This window comes from Oryctolagus cuniculus, chromosome 9, assembly GCF_964237555.1.
Source record: "Oryctolagus cuniculus chromosome 9, mOryCun1.1, whole genome shotgun sequence".
NCBI classification, from domain to species: domain Eukaryota; kingdom Metazoa; phylum Chordata; class Mammalia; order Lagomorpha; family Leporidae; genus Oryctolagus; species Oryctolagus cuniculus.
Genome location: NC_091440.1, coordinates 34,040,933 through 34,068,421, shown reverse-complemented (window position 1 = coordinate 34,068,421; position 27,489 = coordinate 34,040,933). Strand labels below are relative to the sequence as shown.

General features: G+C 37.0%; 1 long non-coding RNA gene across 1 annotated transcript in view; it reads left to right on the top strand.

Annotated features, from left to right (window-relative positions):
- LOC127492012 (uncharacterized) overlaps positions 1-27,489 on the top strand; it is a 61,535-nt gene that overhangs the window by 14,800 nt on the left and 19,246 nt on the right. Inside the window, exon 2 of the long non-coding RNA XR_011378741.1 lies at positions 26,766-26,826. This is a non-coding gene — a long non-coding RNA (uncharacterized lncRNA). The remainder of the gene's footprint in view (positions 1-26,765; positions 26,827-27,489) is intronic.

The following is a 27,489-nucleotide window of genomic DNA, read 5'->3' as shown; positions in this document are numbered from 1 at the left end:
TGGAAGAGAAGCAGCTGGGACTAGAACCTGGCACCATATGGGGTGCCAGCACCATGGGTGGAGGATTAACCAAGTGAGCCATGGCGCCAGCCCCAGATAAGGGATATTCAACCTACAGGTGTTAAAAAAAATCCCCAGTTCGAATGCTGGGTTAATTTATGAGCAATGTTTGTTTTGAAGGCTCTTTGAACCCTCCAAATATTTACAAAGGGTTGGCATCAGCTCTTTCTGTGGATGAAACACGGCTGTTGCATTTTCACATTTAGATAGGCAATATGAGAATGAGGCAGGGTGAGAACTTTATGTTATTAATACCACTCTTACCTAATCTCATTTCTGACTCTCCATTAGAAGGCCTCCTTGACAATAAACTTACATATTTTTGGGTAGCTTATTAATGGAAATCTTCGCATCTGTATTTCTGAATTGAATGGTGGTACTAATACAAATTCAATAATACATACTTTCCATGTCACTTTAGTAAATAATATATTTTTGCAAGCAATGGCATGAAGATAATATTACAATTTAGTAGGATCCAGCAAAATATAAAAACTATGGAAATTAGTTTCTTCATCTATAAAATGAAGTTATTGGAGAAGGTGATCACCTAGGTTCCTTCTTACTTGGATGCTGATATTCTAGGATTCTGTTCTGTATATAAACAAGATCATTAATTTGAATTCACAGTATTTATTTTAAAATATTTATTTCAACACTTTCATATTTACATTTTTTCAGGTAACTAGTAAGTATTATGGTATTTCAGTTCTATTGTTATGGCTGAAAACTAGAAAAATTTTAGATTACAAAATGCTCTGGGCTCTATCATGATTAAATGTGGTATATAAATATAAGATAGATTATTATTACCTGTGATTACTTTGAATGAATGAATAACTTGACACACACATTCTTAATCAGAATATAGGCTTCACTAAATAGTTTTGACATTGTATTTCACCCTAATGTTGTAGACATTCTGAATTAATAACTGTAATAAATATGGTCAACTTATTATATGGGTCAGTTACAAATGTAATGAATATATTGTAAAACACATTTTAATGTTAAGACCCCAGTTCTCATTGATTCATATTCTCTTTCTCTTATTTCCTGAAGTGAAAGAGGTTTCAAATCTGGTACCTGATACATATAACCAGAAAATGTAGAAATGAATGTAAATATGTTGTCCAGCATCTAATTTTATTTGTCGCCATAGTAGTTTCATTTTTATACCATGATTCTACAACAACAAAATAAAGCACATTCAAAAGCTAATAAATATGATAAAATAACGTCTGACAGTTAAACAGAAGAAAACTAAAAAAAAAAAAAAAAAAAAAAAAAGTCAGCCAAATAGCCTTTCACCATTAAATTTAATTTTATATTACTCTTCCATACTTCACACTATAGTTTAATCACAATGTATGTTTCTTAGAAGTTTTTGGAATAACATTCCTTCAAGATATTTCATTCCTGCCTCTCTTAAATTACAGTGTCATTTTTATTCTGTGTTTTTCCTATGTTTCTACCATTGCATTTATTGCTGCTTGAAACATTAAAGTTACTTGTGTATGCTGTGCTAGATTTGGTCATGTGAACTATCAATCAGTGTGTTTTCAGACTTTGCACCAGTGAGTATGACATCATCATCCCTCAAAAATTCCAACTATTTTGGTAGGGTCCTAAGATTTTATCACATATGATTGTGGGAACATTTATTCTAGTTTTTACATAACTGTAAACACTTATTTTTTGTCTTTATGACATCCTATAAGAGATTAACCAAGTGATTCTATCTAGAATTATTTGAAAATGTTTAATGATTTCCACATTTAAAATTTAAGTTTTTGAATGTTCATATAGCGCAGCCCCAGTATGACATAAAATGATCTGACCTCCGTATGATTTTCTAGTTTTCTCTCTGACCATTTCCCAGATGGAAATTTGTACTCTAGCAATATCTGCTATCTTTTAATTTTTTTGTCTTTGGGCTCCAATATTTTGTATAATTATTTATATTATTTCTATTGCCTGAAATGTCCTTTCTACCTTTTTAAGTGGTTCATTTTCTCTTCATTCTTTGAAATTCAGCATACAGATAGCCTCTTCTAGGAAGCCTTATCTGAAGATCCCAAATAATTTCAAGGATTTTCTCTATGCTAAATAGAAAATAGTAATGATATCAGTAGCTAGTATTTTCAAACACAGCTGAAGGCATTGTTCTAAGTGCTGTAACTGGATTATTTCATTTCATCTTGTGAGCAGTCATACCAGGGAGAAATTACTATTATTCCTATTTTATAACTAAGAGGACAGTGAGAACTCATGTGACTTCACCAACTCACATCATTAATAAGTGAAAGGACCCATAGCACTAGTTTTCATTTTGAAGTGGCACTAATCACATTTGGAAAGAGTGATCAATGTATGTGTCTAGCTTCTGTACCACACTGTTCTATCTCAATTAAACAGTACATTATTTAGAAAAGTAATACCAGAATCCAGGAAAAATCTCCAGATAGGGAATATACAGTTATGAGTGTGTACTATAGTTGGTGATCACCTTAATATATACTGAGATCACCTTAATAACATTGTTACAGTGAAAAGGTAAGGGAATTGAGAATACATCTTAGAGAGTAACAAATTTAAGGGACAATCATAGGATTTTAAACCAATGACAGGAAAGAAAAAAGGAGAAACACAGAATTAGAAATGAGGAGAAATAACACACATTCCAGAAATTACAATCTTCAATTCTTTCCAAGAATTTTTTATTTCCCTTTCGTTTCTTCTATGACTCACTGTTCAATCAAGAGCATGTTGTTCAGTTTCCACATGTTTGCATATTTTCTAGAGATTCTTGAGTTGTTAATTTCTAACTTCTTTCCATTATGTGCAGAAAAGATACATGGGATGATTTCATTTTTTTTTTTTTTTGTTCCTGAAACTTGCTTTATGGCCTAGCATATGATCTATCCTAGAGAAAGTTCCATGTGCTGATGGAAAGAATATGTATTTTGAAACTGTGGGATGAAAGGTTCTTTAGATATCGCTGAGGTCTATTTGTTCCATAACATAGATTAACTGTGTTTTTTGTTGTTGTTGATTTTCCATCTAGTTGAACTATCCGTTGTTGAAAGCGGGATGTTGAAATCTCCCATTACTATTGTATTGGCATCTGTCTCCTTTTAGATCCATTAACATTCCTTTTAAATAGCCAGACACCCTGGTATTGGGTGCGCATACATTTATTATAGTCACATCTTCCTCTTGAATGGACCTTTTAGTCATTATGTAGTGCCGTTATTTTTCTCTTTATTTTTTTAGAAGATTCTTTTTTTATTTTTTATTTAGTAAAGATAAATTTCCAAAGTACAGTTTATGGATTACAATGGCTCCCCCCCCCTTAATTTCCCTTCCACTCGTACCCCTCCCATCTCCCGCTCCCTTTCCCATTCCATTCACATCAAGATTCATTTTCAATTATTTTTATATACAGAAGATTGATTTAGTATATATTAAGTAAAGATTTCATCAGTTTGCACCCACACAGAACATAAAGTGAAAAATACTGTTTCAGTACTAGTTATAGCATTACTTCACATTGGACAACACATTAAGGACAGATCCCACATGAGAAATAAGAACACAGTGATTCCTGTTGTTGACTTAACAATTTGACACTCTTGTTTATGGCGTCAGTAATCTCCCCAGGCTCTAGCCATGAGTTGCCAAGGCCATGGAAGCCTTTTGAGTTCACCAACTTCGATCTTATTCCTACAGGGTCATAGTCAAAGTGGAAGTTCTCTCCTCCCTTCAGAGAAAGGTACCTCCTTCTTTGATGGCCCGTTCTTTCCACTGGGATCTCACTCGCATAGGTCTTTCATTTAGGTCTTATTTTTTTTTTTTTTTGCCACAGTGTCTTGGCTTTCCATGCCCAAAATAATCTCTTGGGCTCTTCAGCCAGATCTAGATGCCTTCAGGGCTGATTCTGAGGCCAGAGTGCTGTTTAGGACATCTGCCATTCTATGAGTCTGCTGTGTATCCCACTTCCCATGATGGATCATTCTCTCCCTTTTTTATTCTATCAGTTAGTATTCGCAGATACTAGTCTTGTTTGTGTGATCCCTTTGACTCTTAGACCTATCAGTGTGATCAACTGTGAACTGAAATTGATCACTTGGACTAGTGAGATGGCATTGGTACATGCCACCTTGATGGGATTGTATTGGAATCCCCTGGCATGTTTCTAACTCCACCATTTGGGGCAAGTCCGATTGAGCATGTCCCAAACTACCTCTCCTCCTTCTCTTATTCCCACTGTTATATTTAACAGGGATCACTTTCCAGTTACAATTTAAACACCTAAGAATAATTGTGTGTTAATTACAGAGTTCAACCAATAGTACTAGAACAAAACAAAGAAAAAATTCTAAAAGCGATAAAGTATTAAATTGTACATCAACAGTCAGGACAAGAGCTGATCAAGTCACTGTTACTCATAGTGTCCATTTCATTTCAACAAGTTTCCCCTTTGGTGCTCAGTTAGTTGTTGCTGATCAGGGAGAACATATGATTTTGTCCCTTTGGGACTGGCTTAATTCACTCAGCATAATATTTTCCAGATTCCTCCATCTTGTTGCAAATGACCGGGTTTCGTTGTTTTTGACTGCTGTATAGTATTCTATAGAGTACATGTCCCATAATTTCTTTATCCAGTCTACTGTTGATGGGCATTTGGGTGGGTTCCAAGTCTTAGCTATTGTGAATTGAGCTGCAATAAACATTAATGTGCAGACAGCTTTTTTGTTTGCCAATTTCATTTCCTTTGGGTAAATTCCATTAAAGAAGACTGTGTGAGAAAGGCAGCTGGACAAAAATGGGATACAATGCTTGGAAAGTGATGGAGTATGGCAGTTTCCTGTCAGGGCTTGGGAGCCAGAACCTGCCAGAGGAAGCCAACCAGGCAGCACAGCAGCCTTGACCAGGGGGTCAAGGCCTTCAAAGGGAGCGTGATAAAGTGAAACTGAAGCTCTGTTTGGGTCAGGAAGTTGGTTACAACCACAGGTAGTAAGAAAATACGTACATGTATTGAAGATAGTGAAGTCAGGTCTCTTATTCTCAGAGAAGGGAGTTACGAATATGAAAAAGGAGAAAACTAAAATAAATACTGTGGTATTGGACTGGAATTGGAGGTGTTGGTGTGAATTGAAGGTTTTCAATAGACATAAACAAATATAGATATGTTTGTGTATGTACATACAAGTATTTCCTGGATCTGTCTACTGAATGAACATAAGAACAGCAAAACTCTAGTGGTAATTAGCATACCTGCTACCCACCTGTTTTTTTTTTTAACTTGGTGTGATTGTGTGTGTATGTGTGTGTGTGTACCCAAGGCAAATTCATACCTTGCCTTTTTATTATTGAGTAAAAAATGTGAAAGTAAATAAGGTAAACATTTAATTCAGTAAATAATAAAATGACTAAATATATTTGAATTCAGCAAACAAAAATAATTTTTGGCAAAGTTGTGGGACATTTGGCCTACAATTTAAGATACCAGTTAAGATGCTCATATCCTGCATTGGAGCACTTGTATTCAGTACCTCGCTCTGGCTCCTGACTCCAGTTTCTTGCTAATGCAGAACTGGGAAGCAGCACTGATATACCAAAATCCCACATCCTGGGTCCACTCTTGGCCCAGACCCAGCTATTGTGGTCATTTGGATAATTTTTTTTTGTAGTGCAAGTGTTTAATAGTCAATAAACATGTATTTGCATTCTAAACAGGATACACAATGGTCCAGCAATCACTTGACAGCCAACATATATCAACATGATTCTCAAGTTGGCAACGTGGCCCAGAAAAGCAATTGAACATTGTGTGCTTATGTATTAGGTGGTTTCTTCAACTTCATGACTTGTTTTATATGGATTCTATATTGTTACATCAAGTTACATGACTGCACATACCAGTATTTTCATTCAGACATTTTTATAAACATTACAAAGAAAAATAAAGCTAGCAATGATTTCTCAAAATAGGTTATCTACAATCTAGAGCAGTTTGGAAAATGCTGATCTGGGGAAATGCTAGCCCATGAACTGTCATAATAATACATTTCAAAGGCAGGGATGTGTTTCGCTTAGGAGGAGACCTCCAGAAACAGCACCCACAGGCTGCAGATTCCACCTAAAAGTCAAGACATAGCCAAAAACGGGTGAAAAGGCACCAGATCAGCCATTCCAACTCTTTCACTATTTCCTAGCAAGAAAATCTCATCTCCAGTCAGGCAGGTCAAAACACACTCGGTCTCATTGTGTTATGCTTCTTTCCATCTCCTCCCAAATAGAAAAGTATACCGCCTTAATTTACTTCATCTGTCTCCATGTGAATCACTTGCTGAGGACTCAAGCCTTTTTAGAACTTCTACATGTTTCACTATCAGTGTCACATAAGTAACAATTTTGTAATTACTGCTTGCATTGTTCAGGTTTCCATTTGTGTTATTCTTGTTCTTCAGTGAGCCCCTCATAATGTCTTCTGGCTCTGTGAACATCATAATACTTTATACACAGCAGCAACTAAAAATTAGTGAAATCAAGGCAGGCATTTGGTTTCATGGTTTTTTTTTAATTTTTATTTAATGAATATAGATTTCCAAAGTACAGCTTATGGACTACATTTGCTTCCCCTCCCCCGTGATGACTTCCCTCCCACCTGCAACCCTCCCCTTTCCCGCTCTCTCTCCCCTTCCATTCATATCAAGATTCATTTTAAATTTTCTATATATATAGAAGATCAGTTTAGTATACATTAACTAAAGATTTCAACAGTTTGCACCCCCATAGAAACACAAAGTGAAAAATACTGTTTGAGTACTCGTTATAGCATTAAATCTCAATGTACAGCACATTAAGGACAGAGATCCTACATGAGGAGTAAGTGCACAGTGACTCCTGTTGTTGACTTTACAAATTGACACTCCTGTTTATGGCATCAGTAATCACCCTAGGCTCTTGTCATGAGCTGCCAAGGCTATGGAAGCCTTCTGAGTTCTCCAACTCTTATCTTATTTTTAACTTTTATTTAATGAATATAAATTTCCAAAGTACAGCTTATGGATTACAATGGCTTCCCCCCCATAACATCCCTCCCACCCGCAACCCTCCCCTTTCACACTCCCTCTCCCCTTCCATTCACATCCAGATTCATTTTTGATTCTCTTTATATGCAGAAGATCAGTTTAGTATACATTAAGTAAAGATTTCAACAGTTTGCTCCCACACAGAAACATAAAGTGAAAAATAATTGATGATTTTTTTAAATGATGATGAAATCAGATCAGACCTATTGTCATGTGTAATCCCAGCGAGAGTCAATTGGGAATTGATAATTTCTTTTTTTTTTTTTACAGAAGATCAGTTTGGTATACATTAAGTAAAGATTTCAACAGTTTGAACCCCCATAGAAACACAAAGTGAAATATACTGTTTGAGTACTCTTTATAGCAATAAATCTCAATGTACAGCACATTCAGGACAGAGATCCTACATGAGGAGTAAGTGCACAGTGACTCCTGTTGTTGACTTTACAAATTGACACTCCTGTTTATGGCATCAGTAATCTCCCTATGCACCAGTCATGAGTTTCCAAGGCTATGGAAGCCTTTTGAGTTCTCAGACTCTTATCTTGTTTAGACAAGGTCATAGTCAAAGTGGAGGTTCTCTCCTCCCTTCAGAGAAAGGTACCTTCTTCTTTGAAGACCTGTTCTTTCCACTGGAATCTCACTCACAGAGATCTTTCATTTAGGGTTTTTTTTTTTTTTTTTTTGCCAGAGTGTCTTGGATTTCCATGCCTGAAATACTCTCATGGGCTTTTCAGCCAGATCCGCATGCCTTTAGGGCTGATTCTGAGGCCAGAGTGCTATTTAGGACATCTGCCATTCTATGAGTCTGCTGTGTATCTCACTTCCCATGTTGGATTGCTCTCCCCTTTATTTATTCTATCCGTTAGTATTAGCAGGCACTAGACTTGTTTATGTGGAACCCTTTGACTCTTAGTCCTTTCATTATGATCAATTGTGAACTGAAATTGATCACTGGGCTAGTGAGATGGCATTGGTACATGCCACCTTGATGGGATTGAATTGGAATCCCCTGGTATGTTTCTAACTCTACCATTTGGGGCAAGTCAGCTTGAGCATGTCCCGAATTGTACATCTTTTCCCTCTCTTATTCCCACTCGTATATTTAACAGCAATCACTTTTCAGTTAAATTTCAACACTTTAGAATAACTGTGTATTAATTACAGAATTAAACCAGTAGTATTAAGTAGAACAGACAAAAAAAATGTCTATTGAGGTCCTTGGCCCATCTCTTAAGTGTGTTCTTTGTTTTGTTTTTGTGGAGTTTCTTGATCTCTTTGTAGATTCTGGTTATTAACCCTTTATCTGTTGCATAGTTTGCAAATATTTTTTCCCATTCTGTCGGTTGTCTCTTCACTCTCCTGACTGTTTCTTTTGCAGTACAGAAACTTCTCAATTTGATGCAATCCCAGTAATTTTTTTGGCTTTGACAGCATGTGCCTCCCGGGTCTTTTCCAGAAACTCTTTGCCTGTGCCAATATCTTGAAGGGTTTCTCCAATGTTCTCTAGTAACTTGATGGTGTCAGGTCGTAGATTTAGGTCTTTAATCCATGTTGAGTGGATTTTTGTGTAAGGTGTAAGGTAGGGGTCTTGCTTCATGCTTCTGCACATGGAAATCCAATTTTCCCAGCACCATTTATTGAATAGACTGTCCTTTCTCCAGGAATTGGTTTTAGATCCTTGATCAAATATGAGTTGGCTGTAGATGTTTGGGTTGATTTCTGTTGTTTCAATTCTGTTCCATTGGTCTATGCATCTGTTTCTGTACCAGTACCATGCTGTTTTGATTACCACTGCCCTGTAGTATGTCCTGAAATGTGGTATTGTGATGCCTCTGGCTTTGTTTTTGTTGTGCAAGATTATATATCTATTCGAGGTCTCCTGTGTCTCCATATGAATTTCAGCATCATTTTTTTCCAGATCTGAGAAGAAGGTCTTTGGTATTTTGATTGGTATTGCATTGAATCTATAAACTGCTTTTGGAAGAATGGACATTTTGATGATATTGATTCTTCCAATCCATGAGCATGGAAGATTTTTCCATTTCTTGGTATCCTCTTCTATTTCTTTCTTTAAGGTTTTGTAATTTTCATCGTAGAGACCTTTAACATCCTTGGTTAAGTTTATTCCAAGGTATTTGATTGTTTTTGTAGCTATTGTGAATGGTATTGATCTTAGAAGTTCTTCCTCAGCCATGGCATTGTCTGTGTATACACAGGCTGTTGATTTTTGTGCATTGATTTTATACCCTGCTACTTTGCCAAAATCTTCTATGAGTTCCAATAGTCTCTTAGTAGAGTTCTTTGGGTCCCCTAAATAAAGAATCATGCCATCTGCAAAGAGGGATAGTTTGAGTTCTTCCTTCCCAATTTGTATCCCTTTAATTTCTTTTTCTTACCTAATAGCTCTGGCTAGAACGTCCAGAACTATATTGAATAGCAGTGGTGAGAGTGGGCATCCCTGTCTGGTCCCAGATCTCAGTGGAAATGCTTCCAACTTTTCCCCATTCAATAGGATGTTGGCTGTGGGTTTTTCATAGATTGCTTTGATTGTATTGAGGAATGTTCCTTCCAAACCCAGTTTGCTTAGAGTTTTCATCATGAACGGGTGTTGTATTTTATCAAATGCTTTCTCGGCATCTATTGAGATAATCATATGGTTTTTCTTCTGCAGTCTGTTAATGCGGTGTATCACATTGATTGTCTTGCGCACATTAAACCATCCCTGCATACCAGGGATAAATCCCACTTGGTCTGGGTGGATGATCTTTCTGATGTGTTGTTGCATTCTATTGGCGAGAATTTTATTGAGGATTTTTGCATCTATGTTCATCAGGGATATTGGTCTGTAATTCTCTTTCAATGTTGCATCTTTTTCCGGCGTAGGGATTAAGGTGATGCTGGCTTCATAGAAAGAATTTGGGATGATTCCCTCTTTTTCGATTGTTCTGAATAGTTTGAGAAGAATTGGAGTCAGTTCTTCTTTAAATATCTGGTAGAATTCAGCAGTGAATCCATCTGGTCCTGGGCTTTTCTTTGTTGGGAGGGCCTTTATTACTGTTTCAATTTCTGTCTCAGTTATGGGTCTGTTTAGGTTTTCGATGTCTTCCTGGTTCAATTTAGGTCGGTTGCATGTGTCCAGGAATCTATCCATTTCTGATAGTTTTCCTGTTTGCTGGCATACAAGTCCTTGTAGTAATTTCTGATGATTCTTTTTATTTCTGTGGTGTCTGTTGTTACGTTTCCTTTTTCATCTCTGATTTTATTGATTTGGGTCTTTTCTCTTCTTTTTTTAGTTAGTTGGGCGAATGGGGTGTCAATTTTGTTTATTTTTTCAAAAAACCAGCTCCTCGTTTGGCTGATTTTTTGTAATTTTTTTTTATTCAATCCAGTTGATTTTTTCTCTGATTTTAATTATTTCTCTTCTCCTACTAGATTTGGGTCTGGTTTGCTGTAGATTTTCTAAATCCTTGAGGTGAATTGAAAGCTCATCTATTTGGTGCCTTTCCAATTTCTTGATGTAGGCACCGATTGATATAAACTTTCCTCTTAACACTGCTTTTGCTGCGTTCATTAGTTTTGGTATGTTGTGCTGTTATCCTCATTTACTTCCAGAAAAATTTTGATTTCTCTTTTAATTTCTTCTATGACCCATTGTTCATTCAGGAGCATGTTGTTCAGTCTCCATGTGTTTGCGTATGCTCCAGGGATTCCTGAGTTGCTAATTTCCAACTTCATTCCTTTATGGTCTGAGAAGCTGCATGGTATGATTCTAATTCTTTTGAATTTGCTGAGACTTGCTTTATGGCCTAGTATGTGGTCAATCCTAGAGAAGGTTCCATGTACTGCTGAGAAGAATGTAAAATCTTTAGCTGTAGGATTGAAAGTTCTGTATATATCTGTTAGATCCATTTGGGCTATAGTGTCGTTTAAATCTACTGTATCCTTGTTGATCTTCTGTCCTATTGATCTGTCTATTTCTGAGAGTGGAGTATTGAAGTCCCCCAGTACTATTGTATTGGGGTCTAAGTCTCCCTTTCAGTCCATTAACAAATCTTTTAGATAAACCGGTGCCCTGTAGTTAGGTGCATATACATTGATAATTGTTATATCTTCCTGTTGAATTGATCCCTTAATCATTATGTAGTGCCCCTCTTTGTCTCTCTTAACAGTTTTTGTGGTAAAGTTTATGTTGTCCGATATTGAGATGGCTACGCCCGCTCTTTTTTCATTTCTGTTGGCATGGTATATCTTTTTCCAGCCTTTCACTTTCAGTCTGTAGGCATCTTTGTTGGAAAGATATGTTTCTTGTAAGCAGCAAATAGATGGGTTTTGTTCCTTAAGCCAATCTGCCAACCTGTGTCTTTTAACTGGACAGTTCAGGCCATTAACGTTCAATGTGACTAATGAAAAGTGGTAACTTTGCCCTGCCATTTGCCAAAGATAAGTTCTAATATATGCTTTGAATTCCCTGTGATCTTTTGCTGTGAGGTTTCCTTCCTTTACCTTCTTTCATATTGATGACCATGTTTCTGTGTTTCTGTGTGCAACACGTCTTTAAGCATCTGTTGCAGGGCTGGATGAGTGGGGACAAGTTCTTTCAATTTCTGTTTGCTATGAAAAGTCTTTATTTCACCTTCATTCACAAATGATAGCTTTGCAGGATATAATATTCTGGGTTGGCAGTTTTTCTCTCTTAGTACCTGGGCTATATCTCGCCATTCCCTCCTAGCTTGTAGGGTTTCTGATGAGAAGTCAGCTGTGAGTCTGATTGGAGATCCTCTGAGAGTAATCTGACGTTTCTCTCTTGCACATTTTAGGATCTTTTCTTTATGTTTCACTGTGGAGAGTTTAATTACAACGTGTCGTGGTGAGGATCTCTTTTGGTCGTGTTTATTAGGGGTTCTGTGAGCTTCCTGTACTAGAATGTCTCTGTCCTTCTCCAAACCTGAAAAATCTTTTTAAATATAGCATACTACCAAAAGGTAAGGATGGAGCAATGGTATTAGGAAGTTTCTACTTTGCTAAAACTAGTGGGAGAAAGTTAAATGAAGAAAGAAATATTCACAGATTCTCAGATAACCTCCTCACAAAATACTTATCCCCAAGGGAAAAAACAGTAACCTTTCCAGTGGACAATCTAGGAAGAGGCCATCCTACTCAAATGATTCAAGTCCACAATTCCAGCTACAGGATAAATTCACATTGTTTCTTGCCTGTTGGAATCCAATTAGAGCAGTGAATCACTTCTGTGATACTCCCCTCAAAATTAATATTTTAAAGATTCATTCATTTATTTGAATTATAGAGTTACTGTGAGAAAGAGGGATGGAAGAAGAATAGTATGTGTGTGTGTGTGTGTGTGTGTGTGTGTGGAGAGAGAGAGAGAGAGAGAAAGAGAGAGAGAGGTATTTTCCATTTATTGGTTCACACACCAAATGTCCACAACAGCCAGCCTGGGCCAGGCCAACACCAAGAGCCAGGAACTTCATCTGTCTCTCTCACTTTGGGGGCAAGGATATAAGCACTTGGACCATCTTCTGCTGCTTTCCTAGGTGCATTAGCAGGGAGCAGATCAGAACTGGGGCAGCCAGGACACAGAACAGTACAAATATGGGATGCCAGCATCACTGGCAAAGGTTTAACCCACTGTGCTACAACACTGGCTCCCAAAAAGAATGTGTTCACCTAACCACTAGAAAACTGTAGGTAAACAAATTGAATAACATTCTTGTTTTGCTGTTTCACTTTGATATGTCTAATGGTGGTTTTAAAAAATAACCTGATCAGGGGCTGGCGCTGTGGTGTAGTAGGTTAATCCTCCGCCTGCAGCGCCAGCATCCCATATGGGCACCGGTTCCAGTCCCAGCTTCTCCTCTTCCAGTCCAGCTCTCTGCTGTGGCCTGGGAAAGTATAAGATGGCTCAAGTCCTTGGGCCCCTGAATCCACGTGTGATACAGGGAAGTGGCACTTGGCTCCTGGCTTCGGATTGGCACAGCTCCGGCCATTGCGGCCATTTGGGGAGTGAACCAATGGAAGGAAGACCTTTCTCTCTCCCTCTGTGTGTAACTCTACCTCTCATATAAATAAATAAAATCTTTAAAAATAACCTGATCAGGGGCCGGTACTGTGGCGTGATGGGTGGAGTTACCGCCTGCAGTGCCAGCATCCCATCTAGGTGCTGGTTCATGTGCCAGCTGCTCTAATTCTGATCCAAATCTCTGTTATGGCCTGGAAAATCAGTGGATAATGGCCCAGGTGCTTGGGCCCCTGCACCCACTTGGGAGATCTGGGAGAGGCACCTGGCTCCTGGCTTCGGATCTGAGCAGCTCTGGCCATTGTGGTCAGTTGGGGCGTGGACAAGTGGATGAGGGACCTCTCTCTCTCTCTCTCTCTCTCTACCTCTCCTTCTATCTCTGTGTGTGTAACTCTGACTTTCAAATAAATAAATAAAAGCTTAAAAAATTTAAAAAAATCCTGGTTGGGATTCATTAGAACTATTGAACCTAAGGAATCGTGTCTTCCATTAATTTTGAAAAATTCTTTCATAATGTTTTTTGCTTCTGCTCTGTTTTTAGTCTCATTCTCAGCTTCATTGAGATATAATGCATATAGTGTAATTCCACTTGTTTAAAGTGTCTAATTCAAGAGTGTTTAAGATAATTTCAGAGCTCCATAACCATAGCTATAATCTTATTCTTCCTCTTTTTTCAGCACTTATCAGTAGTCACTGCCTATAATCTTTACCACTCTCTCAACAGTCCCCTACAGGCATAGGCAACAAATAATCTGCCTTATGTCTCCATACATTTGTCTTCTTATTAGAGATTTCACATAAATGTCATATAATGTATGGACCTATATGACTGGCATCTTTCAAATACCATAATGTTTCATACATGTGTATCATTATTTCATTGCCAAATAAAATTCTATTACATGCATATACCATATTTTGCTTATCTGTTAACCACTTGGTGATCATTTGGGTTGTTCTATTTGGTTGTTATGAATAATATCTCTATGAATATTCCTGCACGTGTATGCCTTCATTTCTCTTGTATAGATACTTACAAATGGAATTACTGGGTAAATAATAAATTATTTATCTTTCATCTCCTTTATAACTGTTAAGAGGTGGAAGACTTTAATCTGTCCTCTCATTCTCTTAACTCTTTTTTTTTGTTCCCATCTCTTTAACTCTGATGACTTTAGAGTAATTCCTTCAGATTATCATCTAGTTCTCTAGTCTCTTTTTTTATTTTTTAATTAATTAATTAATTTGACAGATAGAGTTATAGACAGTCTCTCTCTCTCTCTCTCTCTTTTTTAAAGATTTAGTTATTTATTTGAAAGGCAGAGTTACAGAGAGGCAGTGGCAGAGAGAGAGAGGTCTTCCATCTGCTGGTTCACTCCCTAGGTGGCTGCAATGGCCAGAGCTGTGACAATCTGGAGACAGGAGCCAGGAGCTTCCTCCGGGTCTCCCACATGAGAGCAGGGGCCCAAGGACCTAGGTCATCTTTTACAGCTTTCCCAGGCCAGGGCAGAGAGCTGGATTGGAAGTGGAGCAGCTGGGACTCAAACTGGGGCCCATATGGGATACTGGCACTGCTGGTGGCAGCTTTACTCACTACGCAACAGTGTCAGCCCCTCTTATTCTCTCTTTAATGATGCCATCCATTGAGCTTCAATTTCATATGTTTCATTAATTTATTTTCAATACAAACTGAACATTTTTGATAATCACTTCATCATGCTTTCATTCTACTTTTAAGCTTTAAACATATTAAATATGCTTATTTTATTTTGAACATTCTATAATTTCCATTCTTAGTTCATATTCCTTTGAAATTTTTTTAAGATTTATTTATTTGAAAGGCAGAGATAGAGAGGAGAGAAAGAGATGTCTTCCATCTGATGGTCCTTCTCCATTGGCCACAATGGCTGGGCTATGCCAGGCCAAAGACAGGAGCCAGGAGATTCTTTCAGGTCTCCCAGGTTGATGCAGGTACCCAAGGGCATTGGCCACCTTCTGCTGTTTCTTCAGGCTCACTTTATGGAGCTGAATTGGAAATGGACTAGCCAGGACATGAACCAGTGTCTATATGGAATGCTGGCACTACAGGCAGAGGCTTTAACCTTCTGTGCCACAGCATGAGCCCCCTTGGAATGTAAATTGTAGGAATTCTTTAAGATGTATCTTTAAGATTTAGTTCTCCAAAGAATATTTGTTTGCTTCTTCCCAATACCTGCCATTTAAAAATTTTCTGCTGAGGATTTCTGATACCATACAAGTAGTGTGAATTCTTTGCCACAAACTTCAAGACATGTGAATTTCTTTAGACTAGGAAATTCTTGGTCAACATTGATTGAAATATTTTCCTTGTCTTCTTCCAATTCTGTTCTCTAGCGTACTAAGATTTGGCCCTTTTAGCTATGTTTTGCGTATATATTAATTTTTCTTTTGTATTTCACTTATCATCACTTTTCTTTTGTTTTCATTTCATTTCATTTTAACTTTATAGTATATTTATTGAATATTACTTACTTAAATATATTATATGTAGATATACATTTATATTAATAGTTTCATGATTAGTTATTTTTATTTTATGAAGAACTGAGAGACTACTATATGTTTCAGAGAAAGAAGCAGTTATGAACAGCTGGCAATAAGCTAAGGTTGCTATATATTGATCTACTTCTTCAGCAAGAGATTCCCATGTATTGAAGTATAATTGTGTATTTATTAATTCAATTTTAAATGCACATTTTATAACTGTAAAATGCTAATTTTCTCAGAGAAACCTTTTATTTAATGAATACAAACTTCATGCATTTCTTAAGTACAATTTTAGGAATATAGTGATTCTTCCCACCATGCCTGCCTTCCCACCCACACTCCCAACTATTTTCTTCCTTTCCTTTTCCAAGTCTTGTTATATACTAAGATCTATTTTCAATTAACTTTTTGCACAGAGGATTAAGTCTATAGTAAGTAAAGCGTTCATCAGTTTGTATGATAAAGAAAAAAAGAAGCAAAAAACTGTTTCTCAACAGTTGAGACAAGGGCTGTTCAAAGTCATTGTCTCTCAAAATTAATTTCACCTCTTTTTTTTCTTTTATGTTTGTTGAGAAAATTAACTAACTTTAAAAAGGTACCCAAGAATGATACATATTTTGCAAGCACTTAGACATAACTGTAGCTTATGAGACATAAGAGTATCCTCCACTTAATACATTAAAAGAAAATAAGTCTTTGGGAACAAGTTTTGTCATTAATTAAATAAGCACCTAAAAAAAGCAATAGAGTTGGACACTTTGACCTAACTAAAATATGTGAGACATACGTATAACCTCCACTTAATACAGTAAAATGAAATAAATATTTGAAAACAAGTTTTATTGCTAACTCTCCTAATACAACTCTTCGGAGGGCAGAGCTCCTGAGCTGAAGATTAGTGCACAGTGATTCCTGTTGTTAATTTAACAATCAACACTATTATGTATGACCTCGGTGATCACCCAGGGCTCTTGACAGGAGCTGCCTAGGCTATGGAAGCCTTTTGAACCCACAAACTCCATCAGTATTTAGACAAGGTGATCAACAAAGTAAAAGTTTTCTCCTCCCTTCAGAAAACAGTAAAATGCTAAATTATATTATATACTCAACATGCCATCCAAAATCAGAAGTTTCAAGAGCTGTTGAAGTTCAGCAGTGAATGACTTTTCCTGAGGAATAATTAGAATTTAATTTTAGGAATCTCAAATACTCACTATTCTTAAGGTGAATCCCATTTCTCTACTTGTTTTCCTTGTGAATGGATTTTCATTAAACCCTCTTGACTTCATTTCTTTACTCACTCTACATCTGGGGAAACATAGTGACTTATTGACTGCTAACTTTTGCATTTGTAATTCCTTTCTACTTGCAAGTGATTCTTTCCCAGAGGAAATAGCTGTTCTTCCGCTACTTCAGATTCTAAGTCTTTGTTTTATATAGAGAGACCTGCTCAGAGAGAAAGGTGCTGTTTACAGAACCCCTGCAGAAATTTCAAAAATATCCATGAGCAATAACATTTCTCAATATTGAGAATAGAGCAATCACTTCGATATCTCAGACCTAAAATATTAAATGACCACTCAGTATAACATACATCTCTGTGATTTAATGGCATACACAATAATCACAATTAGCCATGTTGCCACAGTGCATAACTCAATGTCTACTTCACAATAAGATAACATATGTGCTTCTTGTGTGAATGGAGGGTGGATAAATGAGTGAAGATAGTAACATGAATGTTCTGAACAGCTGAGTTCTAAGCTTGACTAATTTTTCCCTTAAGGACATCAAGCACTGTGCTAGCATTTGTTGCAGCAGTTAAGATGTTGTTTAGGACACTGACCTCCCATATCAGAGTATCTGAGTTCAAGTCCTGGCTCTGCTTCCAATCCAGCTTTCTGCTAATGTGCACCCTGGAAGGAAGCAAATACTCAAGTACTTGAGTCCCTGTCACTCATGTAATTGACTTCCAGGCTTCTTGCTTCAATTTGGCCCATTCCCAGCTATTTCAGGTGCTTAGGGAATTGAATCTGGAAATGGACAGTTTTCTCCCTCTCCCCCAACCCCACCTCCCACCCTTCATTCCAGATCTCTCTTTCTCTCTAGTAAATAAAAATTCATAAATAAAACAAAAAACCACAATGCAATGAACACTGAGATTCTGTTTGTTTATTTCAAAAATTGGTATAAAATGATTTTCATTCCCAAGGTTGGTATTGTGGCACAGCAGATTAAGCTGCCACTTGCTGGTCTGAAACCCCACTACTCTGCTTCCCATCCAGATGCCTACGAATGTGTTTGGGAAACAGCAGATGATGGCTCAAGTGCTTGGCCCCCTGTCCTCTACATGGGAGACACGTATGGAGTTTCCGGCTCCTGACTTCTACCTGGCACAGCCCCAGCTTTTGCAGGAATTTAGCGGAATGAACCAGTATATGGAAAATCTGTCTTTCCCTCTCTCTCAGCCACTGTACCTTTCAAATAAATAAACATTTTTTTAAATGTGATCTGCATTCCTACTCAAGTGTTGTTTGGCTTTAACAAGTGAAATATACTCTGAGAACTTTAAATATGAATACAAATTTATGTAATGATGTTTTACATTTCATTCTAATTGTATTTTGATTTTGAAACATGCATCAAAATCACAAAAAGGTCATGTTAGGCAAACTAATTTTTGAACATTACTTTTACTGATTATTTTACTGATTAAAAGATTAGAAGAGACATTAGAATCCAGAAAACCTATTTATGTACTTCGACACCATCTCATGGTCCTTATTTATTGTTAAGTCTCCTCATGGGACCTGTCTCCACACTGTTACTGAACTAAATGCCAGATAAGCCATCTCTCTTTTCCAAGTGGTTTTATATAAATAGAAAAGCAATGTGGAGAGCATTGCCTTCCAAGATTAACAATCAAGAGAGGTTTTTTTAACATATTACTACAAAATTCATAGCAACTCTATTTATGATATGCACTCACAAAACACTTTTCTTGATACTTGCCACTTACTGCTCAGTTCTGGCAACAAAACTTATGAGGTTCTTTCTCAGTTTACAACTGAGGAACTGAGCATCAGAGAAGTCAAGGAATTTAACCAAGGTGACACAGAGTTGCCAGTCTATACAATAGACCAATAAACAGCAATCACACTTTGATTTAGGCAAATACAAGAGAGCTGAAGAGGAACACATATAAATCAACCTCTCCCCCTGTTTCCCAGTCACCTCGCTTCAAGGGCAAGTTGTACTGTGCAAAACCATTTTGGATCCCCTATAACCAAATATTGCTTATGGGGACACATAGTCCTCAGGGGAGCACCAGGAGTGCCATCCTTGGGTCCAAGGTCCCACAAGCAGCCAGTGTTGTGATGATCTTTTCTACCATGACGTTTTTTTTTTTTTTAACCTGAACTCCAAAGAAGGCACCCCAAGGCTGACTTGGAGAGCTTCCAGGACACTTTCTTTTTAAAAGTACACACACATGCCTGGAAAGTTCCCCACAAAACCTGCAGAAGAACATACCCTCCTGCAGTTAAGTCTGTTGGATTTCCGGGCATCTTTTCAGATGGAACGGATAATGAATTTCTGCCTAATTTCAATTAGACCCCATGGCAAATCTCCGTGTGGATGATTGGGCAGGAGAAAACACTGTCTGTGATCTGGTGCCAGGAGCTGCGTGCTGCTCAAATAATGTTTCTTTCTTACGGTCTCTGAACTAAAAATGCGCAAGGAAGCTGTAATGTGTGTTAACTCCTTCGAAGGTGTTTAAATTATTCAACTATTTCACGAGAAATAAATAATTCTGATAGCAAAATGGTCAACTTTTTGGGGCACCATTGCTGAGGAGGAAAATCTAGGGGCATCCAGACCCAGAGAAACACATTAGGCTTAAGGGAAAGAAAAGTGTTGGATTTTCCCTCTCTACACCTCTTACGACTCCCCTAGCCCCCCAAGAAAGCAAGCCAGGTAACTGCAGTGTGCAGGCCTCCTCATTTCCTCTGTAGGAGCAAGCACTGCAGCTAGCTGGAAACCTCATATTCACAAGGCAAACAAAGCATCATTTTTTAATGACTCTTCTGAATACATTTTTGCAGCAGCTTCCCTAGACCTGCTTGTCATAATGGTTTCTTCAAACGTTTTTTAAAGCCTGTGATGTTCAAGGCCCTAGCCTTCCCCCTCTCTTGCTTGTTTTTTATGTGTCACAGTTGTCAACTAAAATAGAGCACCTAGCCTTTGTTTCAGGATGGTACCTGATCAATATCATCAATCCGTCTCTCGCTCTCTCTCGCTCTCTCTCTCCCTCTCTCTCCTCTCTCTCTCTCCCTCTCTCTCTCTCTCTACAGCTGTATCCATTTCCTCCTGGCAAAAAGGGACTTTATGAATAAATGATACTGAAATGCTGAGGGTTCAGATACTAAATAATGAATTTCACCACCAAAAACACAACAACTTCTCCAATCATAAAATACCGCTCCTTCCATATTGATTGTGCTTTGGCAACTAGATGCAGTGCTAGGCTTCACTCTGCAAGGTGTTTAAAAAGAAAAACAGGTTACCCAGGATTTATCATGTATGGAAAAATGTAATCTCTAAGTAGGCTCTCTGCTAATGTCTGGCATAATGTTTCTTCATAATGGTTAACCCTTTTTCAGGGAGTGGAACAATGCAAACAGTGCCTCTCTCTAGATGGGAACTTTGCTTCATGGGACATTACAGTAAGTGTGTCATCTGTTCTATGCTGTTGTGTGGGTACTGGCTTATAATGATAATGCAAATCTCCTTTGATTATTTTTTTAAACCTGCTTTGTGCAGGGAATTGAGCATCCTGCGGCAGGATAGGGACTAGGTCAGTGATGCAGTGCCTGCCTGTTCATTCTCACGTTGCTGGGTGCTGAGTTCGCGGCTCACTTACTGTTGCATGTAGTGGGTCAAGCTTTGGGAGCATTTGTTGTCTGCTCAAATGTGACTTGCTTTCCTATTTCCCTCATGAATGGTCTCTGCTGGCGTATTTCTGATGTGCAAAGAATGCCAGTATCCGCTATCTCAGAGATGACTGGGGTCAGGGAGGGTAGAATCTTGGCATGTGATTGGCAAAACCTGCCTTCTCTCAAGTTGTAGGCTAACTTTTTTGACTGAAATGTTCTATGTCTGCCTATAAATTTGCTTTAGTGCCTATTGATGTCAGAGAAGCTTCATTTTTAATTACACAGAATCAAGTAGCCTCTTTCATGGGAAATGCTGTGTATTCCCACTACATATTTCGATATATATGTTGTGTAGTAGAGTATCAGATGGTGTCAGTAGCAGAGAAGCAAAGTAAGTTTTGAGTATTGTCTTTGTTGTGATGATTTTATGAAATTTTACTTAATCTGCGTTGCTATGGTAATTTTCATGTTGAAAAGTACAAATATTACTTTCTTTTTTTCCTTTTTGGACATTCATCTGCTTGACAAAATATCTTTGTTTTGCTCTTTTAATTGTTGGGGGACAATAACAAATGTTTACTTGTTTACCTATATGCTAAGTGTATGCTAAAATAAAGCATCTATTTCCATTTAATTTTTTCAAAAAATTTAATTTGAGGAAAAATACAGGCATTAACTTAGAGCTACTGATGCAATGAAATGGAGGAATATATTTGAGCTATTAGCCGTTTCAATCTCCTGCCCACAAATAATTGATGAGTTTCTATTAAAGATTGACAAGCTAGCAGAGTGCAACGCATTTTTACTAGAAAATGCAGCATGGGCAGTGAATTTGCATTATTCCTTTTATTCTATTTCTCCACATTAATAGTTCTGAAATTAAGCTTTATGTTTCTATAGATCTATTGATTAGTGCTTGGCTCAAGATATGTATATGCTTACTCATGATCCCCTCTGTCATTGTAATAAGTTTGAAGTCCCTCGGCCATTATTCACAGTGTGTTTTCATGTTAAGTATTCCAAATACATGAGTTTTCATTTGCCTCCTTAGGACTACTAAGGATTTAATGCTGAGTTGAAAATCTTAACTTGCTTTCCTGGTAATTAGGGTACCAGGTAATGCCAATCAGAGAGTCATCAGGTCTTAGGTCTTGAATAGCTCCTCCTCAGGCTCCCAGCTCTGAAAGTCTAAGTTGTCAGTGCCAGTGAAATGTATATCTCACTTTACAGACTGTGTTTTATGTATCTTGAGCATAGGGCTTCTTTAAAAGGATATACAGAGATAAAATGTGCATCTTTACATATTTGCTTTTAATTCATGAACCACAGCTTTATTGTAAGCAACATATAGAGAATTTAAACTCCCTTTCAGGGTGCATCTGTCTGTACAAGTTTACTACCAACAGGCAGTTTACTGGCACTTGCTGAATAATTTCAGGTGATAATATTTGGTTTATTTGTGTTTTTCTTAAAAACAAACAAAACATGCTGTCTGTCTACCTTGATTTTTGATTCTACCCCTGCTTCTTTGGAGAGCAATAGCATTAGCAGCATCACTCTGACAACTGATAAAGGAGAATCATTCCTAATACAATAGAGTTTTTGCAGAATTTTACATAACAGCTTTTCTTAGTCAAATATGCAGGCAGCCTGATCTTTCAATCTTTCTTGACAATGGTAGCTACCGATTTACCTATAAAATGCTACAACAATTCCACACCTTCAAAATCAGCAGAAAGGAAATGGATGCACAGTTCATTTGCACATTTCATTTGGGCTGCCCCATTATAGCCAAGTGGTCAAAATGGGACAATCAGCAATGCTTTTTCATAAGGTGTTGCTTTTTAACAAAATTCTAGAAGGCACTTCATTTTACCCGGGGCACTTATCTGCTGTGTTTTTCCCTCTTAGGAAATGGCATACAACTACATCTAGCTTGCTGCCTGACATGCTGACTGCTAGGACAGGTTCAATAACATGCATATTTCTTTGTAAACTAACTGACTACATAACATAACAAGCCTTCAACTCATATCAAAAGTTTCTAGACCTGAAACTCAAGAATCTGAGTACAGGTTTTTAAGGGACCAAATCCTGCATTTTATGATCTGTGACCTTCTTACTTGAACCCTTAGGTTTCTGTGGTCATTTTGGAGAACCAAAATCAATCTGACAATCACCTTCCATGAAAATAAACAATATACTCTGTCCTCAGGAAGTTACAAAAGCGTTTTTGTTTGGTTTTTATGATATTATTATATCAGTATGGGGCAAGGCATATTAAGACCAGGATTTTTTTGGTGTACATCTGATTTTCTTTTGTATTTATGAATTTTTTTCCTGTAGAAGAATAAATAGGTGAGAATAGTTCACCATCATATGATTTGTTTTATCCTTAGGCATTGCCTGAGGTTACTGGAACATCCCTGGTTTCCAGTATCGAACAGTGAAATGCACAACAATGAAAATTTTATTAAAATGTATGTTAACCCATTACTGTATGTTCATATTCAATTCTTTATAAGAAAGCATGATGTATCATTTTGTGTGTGTCATTCTTTAAAAAAAAAAGATGAGTCAAGTAAAGGAGCAAATTTAATAGGGGAATTTTATGGGAAACATTATACAAATGGCAGTGTGTGTGATTCCCATTATTAAAATAATTTGTCATTGTATGAAAAAAGGTATAAATTTCAAGAAAGAGTCTTCTTTAGTTATCTGTCCTTTTTTAATGACAGTGGCTTTTGTGCAGCAGACAGACACATTCTCAAGCAGAGCCTATTTCAGGCCAGAATTTCTGAAAGCCCTATTAATGTTTCATGCTAATCAAGGAGAGTGGGAAATAGAGCTGACAGGTGCTTTCTACTCTGCTTATTCCTGTCTTCCTGCATTAGACATTACTAGCTTAAAAAGGACCAATGGGGTTCTTTTCCAATGCATATAGTAAGAAGGGCAAAAATAGAATGATTCTTGGCTTAAGTTTCCTGTTGTTTTCCATCTTGGATGAGGTGATAACATTCTTGGTCATATGAGTGCATTGATTATTAATAAATCTGTTTTACTCTAAACTGTAACCTCAGAAGGGATCTACCATTTGGACCTAGCATTCCAGTGCAGTGAACTATGCTATTTGTGAATCTATAAAAGTTCCATCTGGAGTTAGCATATTAAAATATTATACCTCCAAGTAATTTGAGCTTTTTGCCTATATCTGGCATCTTAAATGGAAATTTCATAGGTAGATATAAATTCAGTCTCCAATATGTTGTCGAGGGACATAATTTAGATTGAAATAAATATACATATACTTTCTCCTTTCTTCACTAGAACACTTAAACATAACCACGCTTGTCAAAGCTCAACGTCAGAATTAATACATTCCATGATATTTGGTCCCAGAAAAGATAATTTACTTTTTTTTCAGAGAGGTGTTTGTTCATTGTTGTTGGCTTCTTATTTATATAATTTTAAGCTGATTGATTCTATTCATTTGTGTATAGTATATCTTATTAAAAAATATCAAAGTACCTTACTTTTACAGGAAATCTTTCACTTATCCAAATGATTATGTGCTTAAAAAATGGTATCTTAGCATGACTGCCCTTTCCACATCTTTTATTCATAGAAAAAGTTTTTTTTTCTTAAAGTGCATTTAGACATGCCAAGGACTATTACCTTCAGCTTTAACCACCGAGAGCCTGCCATTTTCTGACACCTGGTGTCTATCTTAGGAAGGTAGAATGTGACATATGGTGCATTTGGGATAGAATAAAGTATTGCTGTGCAAAGTTTTCAAGTAATAAGTTTGAAATCACAAAAATATCCTAATAGGAGAACAAACTACATTGATCCATAATTGAGAAATATAGGAATATTTAAATTTATTTTATTCCTCTTTGAAGATGGAAGATCTTTCATAGCCAGCAGTCCAATAAGAATTACCATGGCTCTTAAGACTAGGAAATGATATAAAGTTCTATGATGAGTACATATAGTGCCAGAGAAATTAGCTTAGGTTATGGACCCTGTCAGCATGCCAAATGATATCTATTGTTTAAAATATTCCTTTTTTGTCCCTTAGCAGGAAATACTTTCTGTTCTTGTCTACCTACCTGGGCTCAAGCACAATATGTAAATGAACTTGCAAGCCAACAGTTTTCTAGTCTCTTAGCTTCATCAGTTAATCATAGATCTTAGCTGAATTTTTGTCTTAACTTGAAGGAAATAATCTCATATGAAAGATTAACACTCCAGAATTAATTGAAATAAATATTGATGCAATGGTATTCTCACTCAAATGACTTTTTTCAAGAAATTATTCATAATTTCTAGAGGTAGACCCTTTAAAAATATAATGCAAGTTGCAACCCCATTCCTAAAATTTTCATATGCACTCAAAATTTTGCATATATTGTAAGAGAGCAACCAAGTGGGTACAGGGATTATGAGTTGGAAAATTCCTCCATTTGTAGTTATCTGATTAGTATTGAGAACAAAACTTGGCTCCAAACTGACCCTATCTAGCTTAAAGACTCCTTTGCTCAGACTCACGAAAACTGAGACAACATGTTGTTTTATCCTTTTCTCTTTTTCCTGGTCACTTGGTCATGACTTATCCTTGATGGCAGTCAATGTTGCTGTTTCTTTCAAACACAAGGACCCTTATACAAGGCACACTGTAGGTGTTCTATGGGGGCCAATATAAGAGAGGACCGGAAACCTGAAAGTGGAGATGGAACCTCTCTGTATCTAATAAAGATACCTGCATCCCCAAGAACTCACATTTATTTTTGTCCTTGTACCAGGTAGAATTTCATCTACCTCAAGTTGCTGTAGGAGGATTAATTCCTGATTATCTCCTAGGTGAAACTACAAAAGATACTTTGGATGATAGCCCTGCCAACATCTATTGTAATTTTTTAGCCGACTCATTAGAGATTATTGCCATAACAAAACAAAAAATACAGGGGTATTGTCTTCTGATACTTTGCTTCAATACTGACATTTTGGTCTTCTGAGACCCATCAACTGTTTAGAATGCCACAATGTTACCAACCACTGGAGAGACTGTCAATTCCAATTCCAAATTTGTCTCTGGGTCCTTGCTCAGTGGAGTGCCTGTCACATAGTAAATGGCCAACAAAAATTAGTAGACGGGTGATGAAGGAGTAAGTGAACAAATGAGAACAAATTCTACAATTTAGGCGAGAACCTAATTGCATAATATAAACATCCACTGATCGAATAAAATAAAGATATCTAAACTGACCTTCAAAAGTTATCAAAGACCAATACTCACTTGCTTTAAGCTTGTATAATATTTGCAGAATGTGTAAACAACCCTTACTTTTATTTAGGTTCTTTTTATATCCCACCTTCAATGTATTTATCAAATGTTGGATTCCTGCTTCATGGGAGGTCCACAGTTAACATACAAATAAGTTAAAAAAAAAGTTACCTCTGGCAAAACTTGGCTGCCAATAAGTGGTATCAAAAGGATTTTGAAACTGTAAACCCAAACATCACTTGTATAGTGAAAGTAAATATGATTGATTGCTAACATTTTCTAGGAATGTACACTCTGATTGTTTTATCACATGTAACTATATGATTCATTTAGTCTATATATGACATTTTATCATTCTGAGGATATTGTCCCTTAACCCAAATATGTAACTGGGATCAGCCTTTATACTCTGTAATTAATAAAAAGCACTAACCAGTGATGTTTAATCTGACTTCCATCTCTGTTCTGGGCCATACTCAATTCTGTTTCTGTCAGTTCTCTTTACAAAGCATAGCAATAATCCCATAACAAACTGTCTTCTCTGTTCTAGCTCAGCATTTAAATTTTGACTTTTTTTCTATTCCTAGACACCTAGAAGTGTTGTTTTACATAAAACTTTAGAGTAAGTTATTTTTTTTTTAAAAGAGACATACAACAAACAGAGCTTTTAAAAAATAACATGGATTTTATATAGAATTAGACAACAGCTAAATGTAAAGTGGTTCATAGTGCAGGAATACAGTCAAATTTTCATCACATAAGGATTATCAGTATTTCTAAGATGATTGTGGTAAGGATTAATGTTCTCTGTTCTTCCATAGCAGATGCAAAACCACTGCACTCCCTGTGACAGTCTGCATTTAAAGCTCTATTTTTTAAAAGGTAAGAGAGAAAAGGGAGTTAATTTTAGTAGTTTCCCCTTCACCACATGTCTGTCATTTTCGAGAAAAGAAAAGCCATTTCCAGAGCATTACTGTCATTTCTAAACAAACTACACACAGTCTCCTAGCAGCCACAGACACCCCTGATAAGGACAAATAGATACATAAAGACAGGCATTAAGATTGCAATGTCACACCCCAGAAGCCATTTCCATGAAATTTCCCAAAATGGGAGAAAAACACCTCAGTCTGGTTGTCAGACACATATCAGAAGATATAATTGCATTCTGGGAGACTAGGCAAATCCAGAAGCAATGACAAGTACATTAGTGATAGAATCAGTTCCTAGCAAGTACAAGTTCCATCAACTGCTATATCTCACCGTATGGGCCATGTCCAAATGAACTGCACAGTAAGATATTAGAGATTCCTCTCACTACCAGGATGCCTGGAAACACAGAATTACTTGACTTGAGTTTCAGTCCACACAGTCATAAGAAGGGCAGTCCCATGACAGGCCCCTAAGTGAGAAGCTCTCTCTACCTGAACAAACCTATAGAATTATGGTCCCATTAGGCAACATTGGAATCAACCTGTGTGCAGTTTAGGTGCTATAACAGGAAGCAGATTTTTAAAATAATTGCCAGTTCCATAGCTGGTTTTA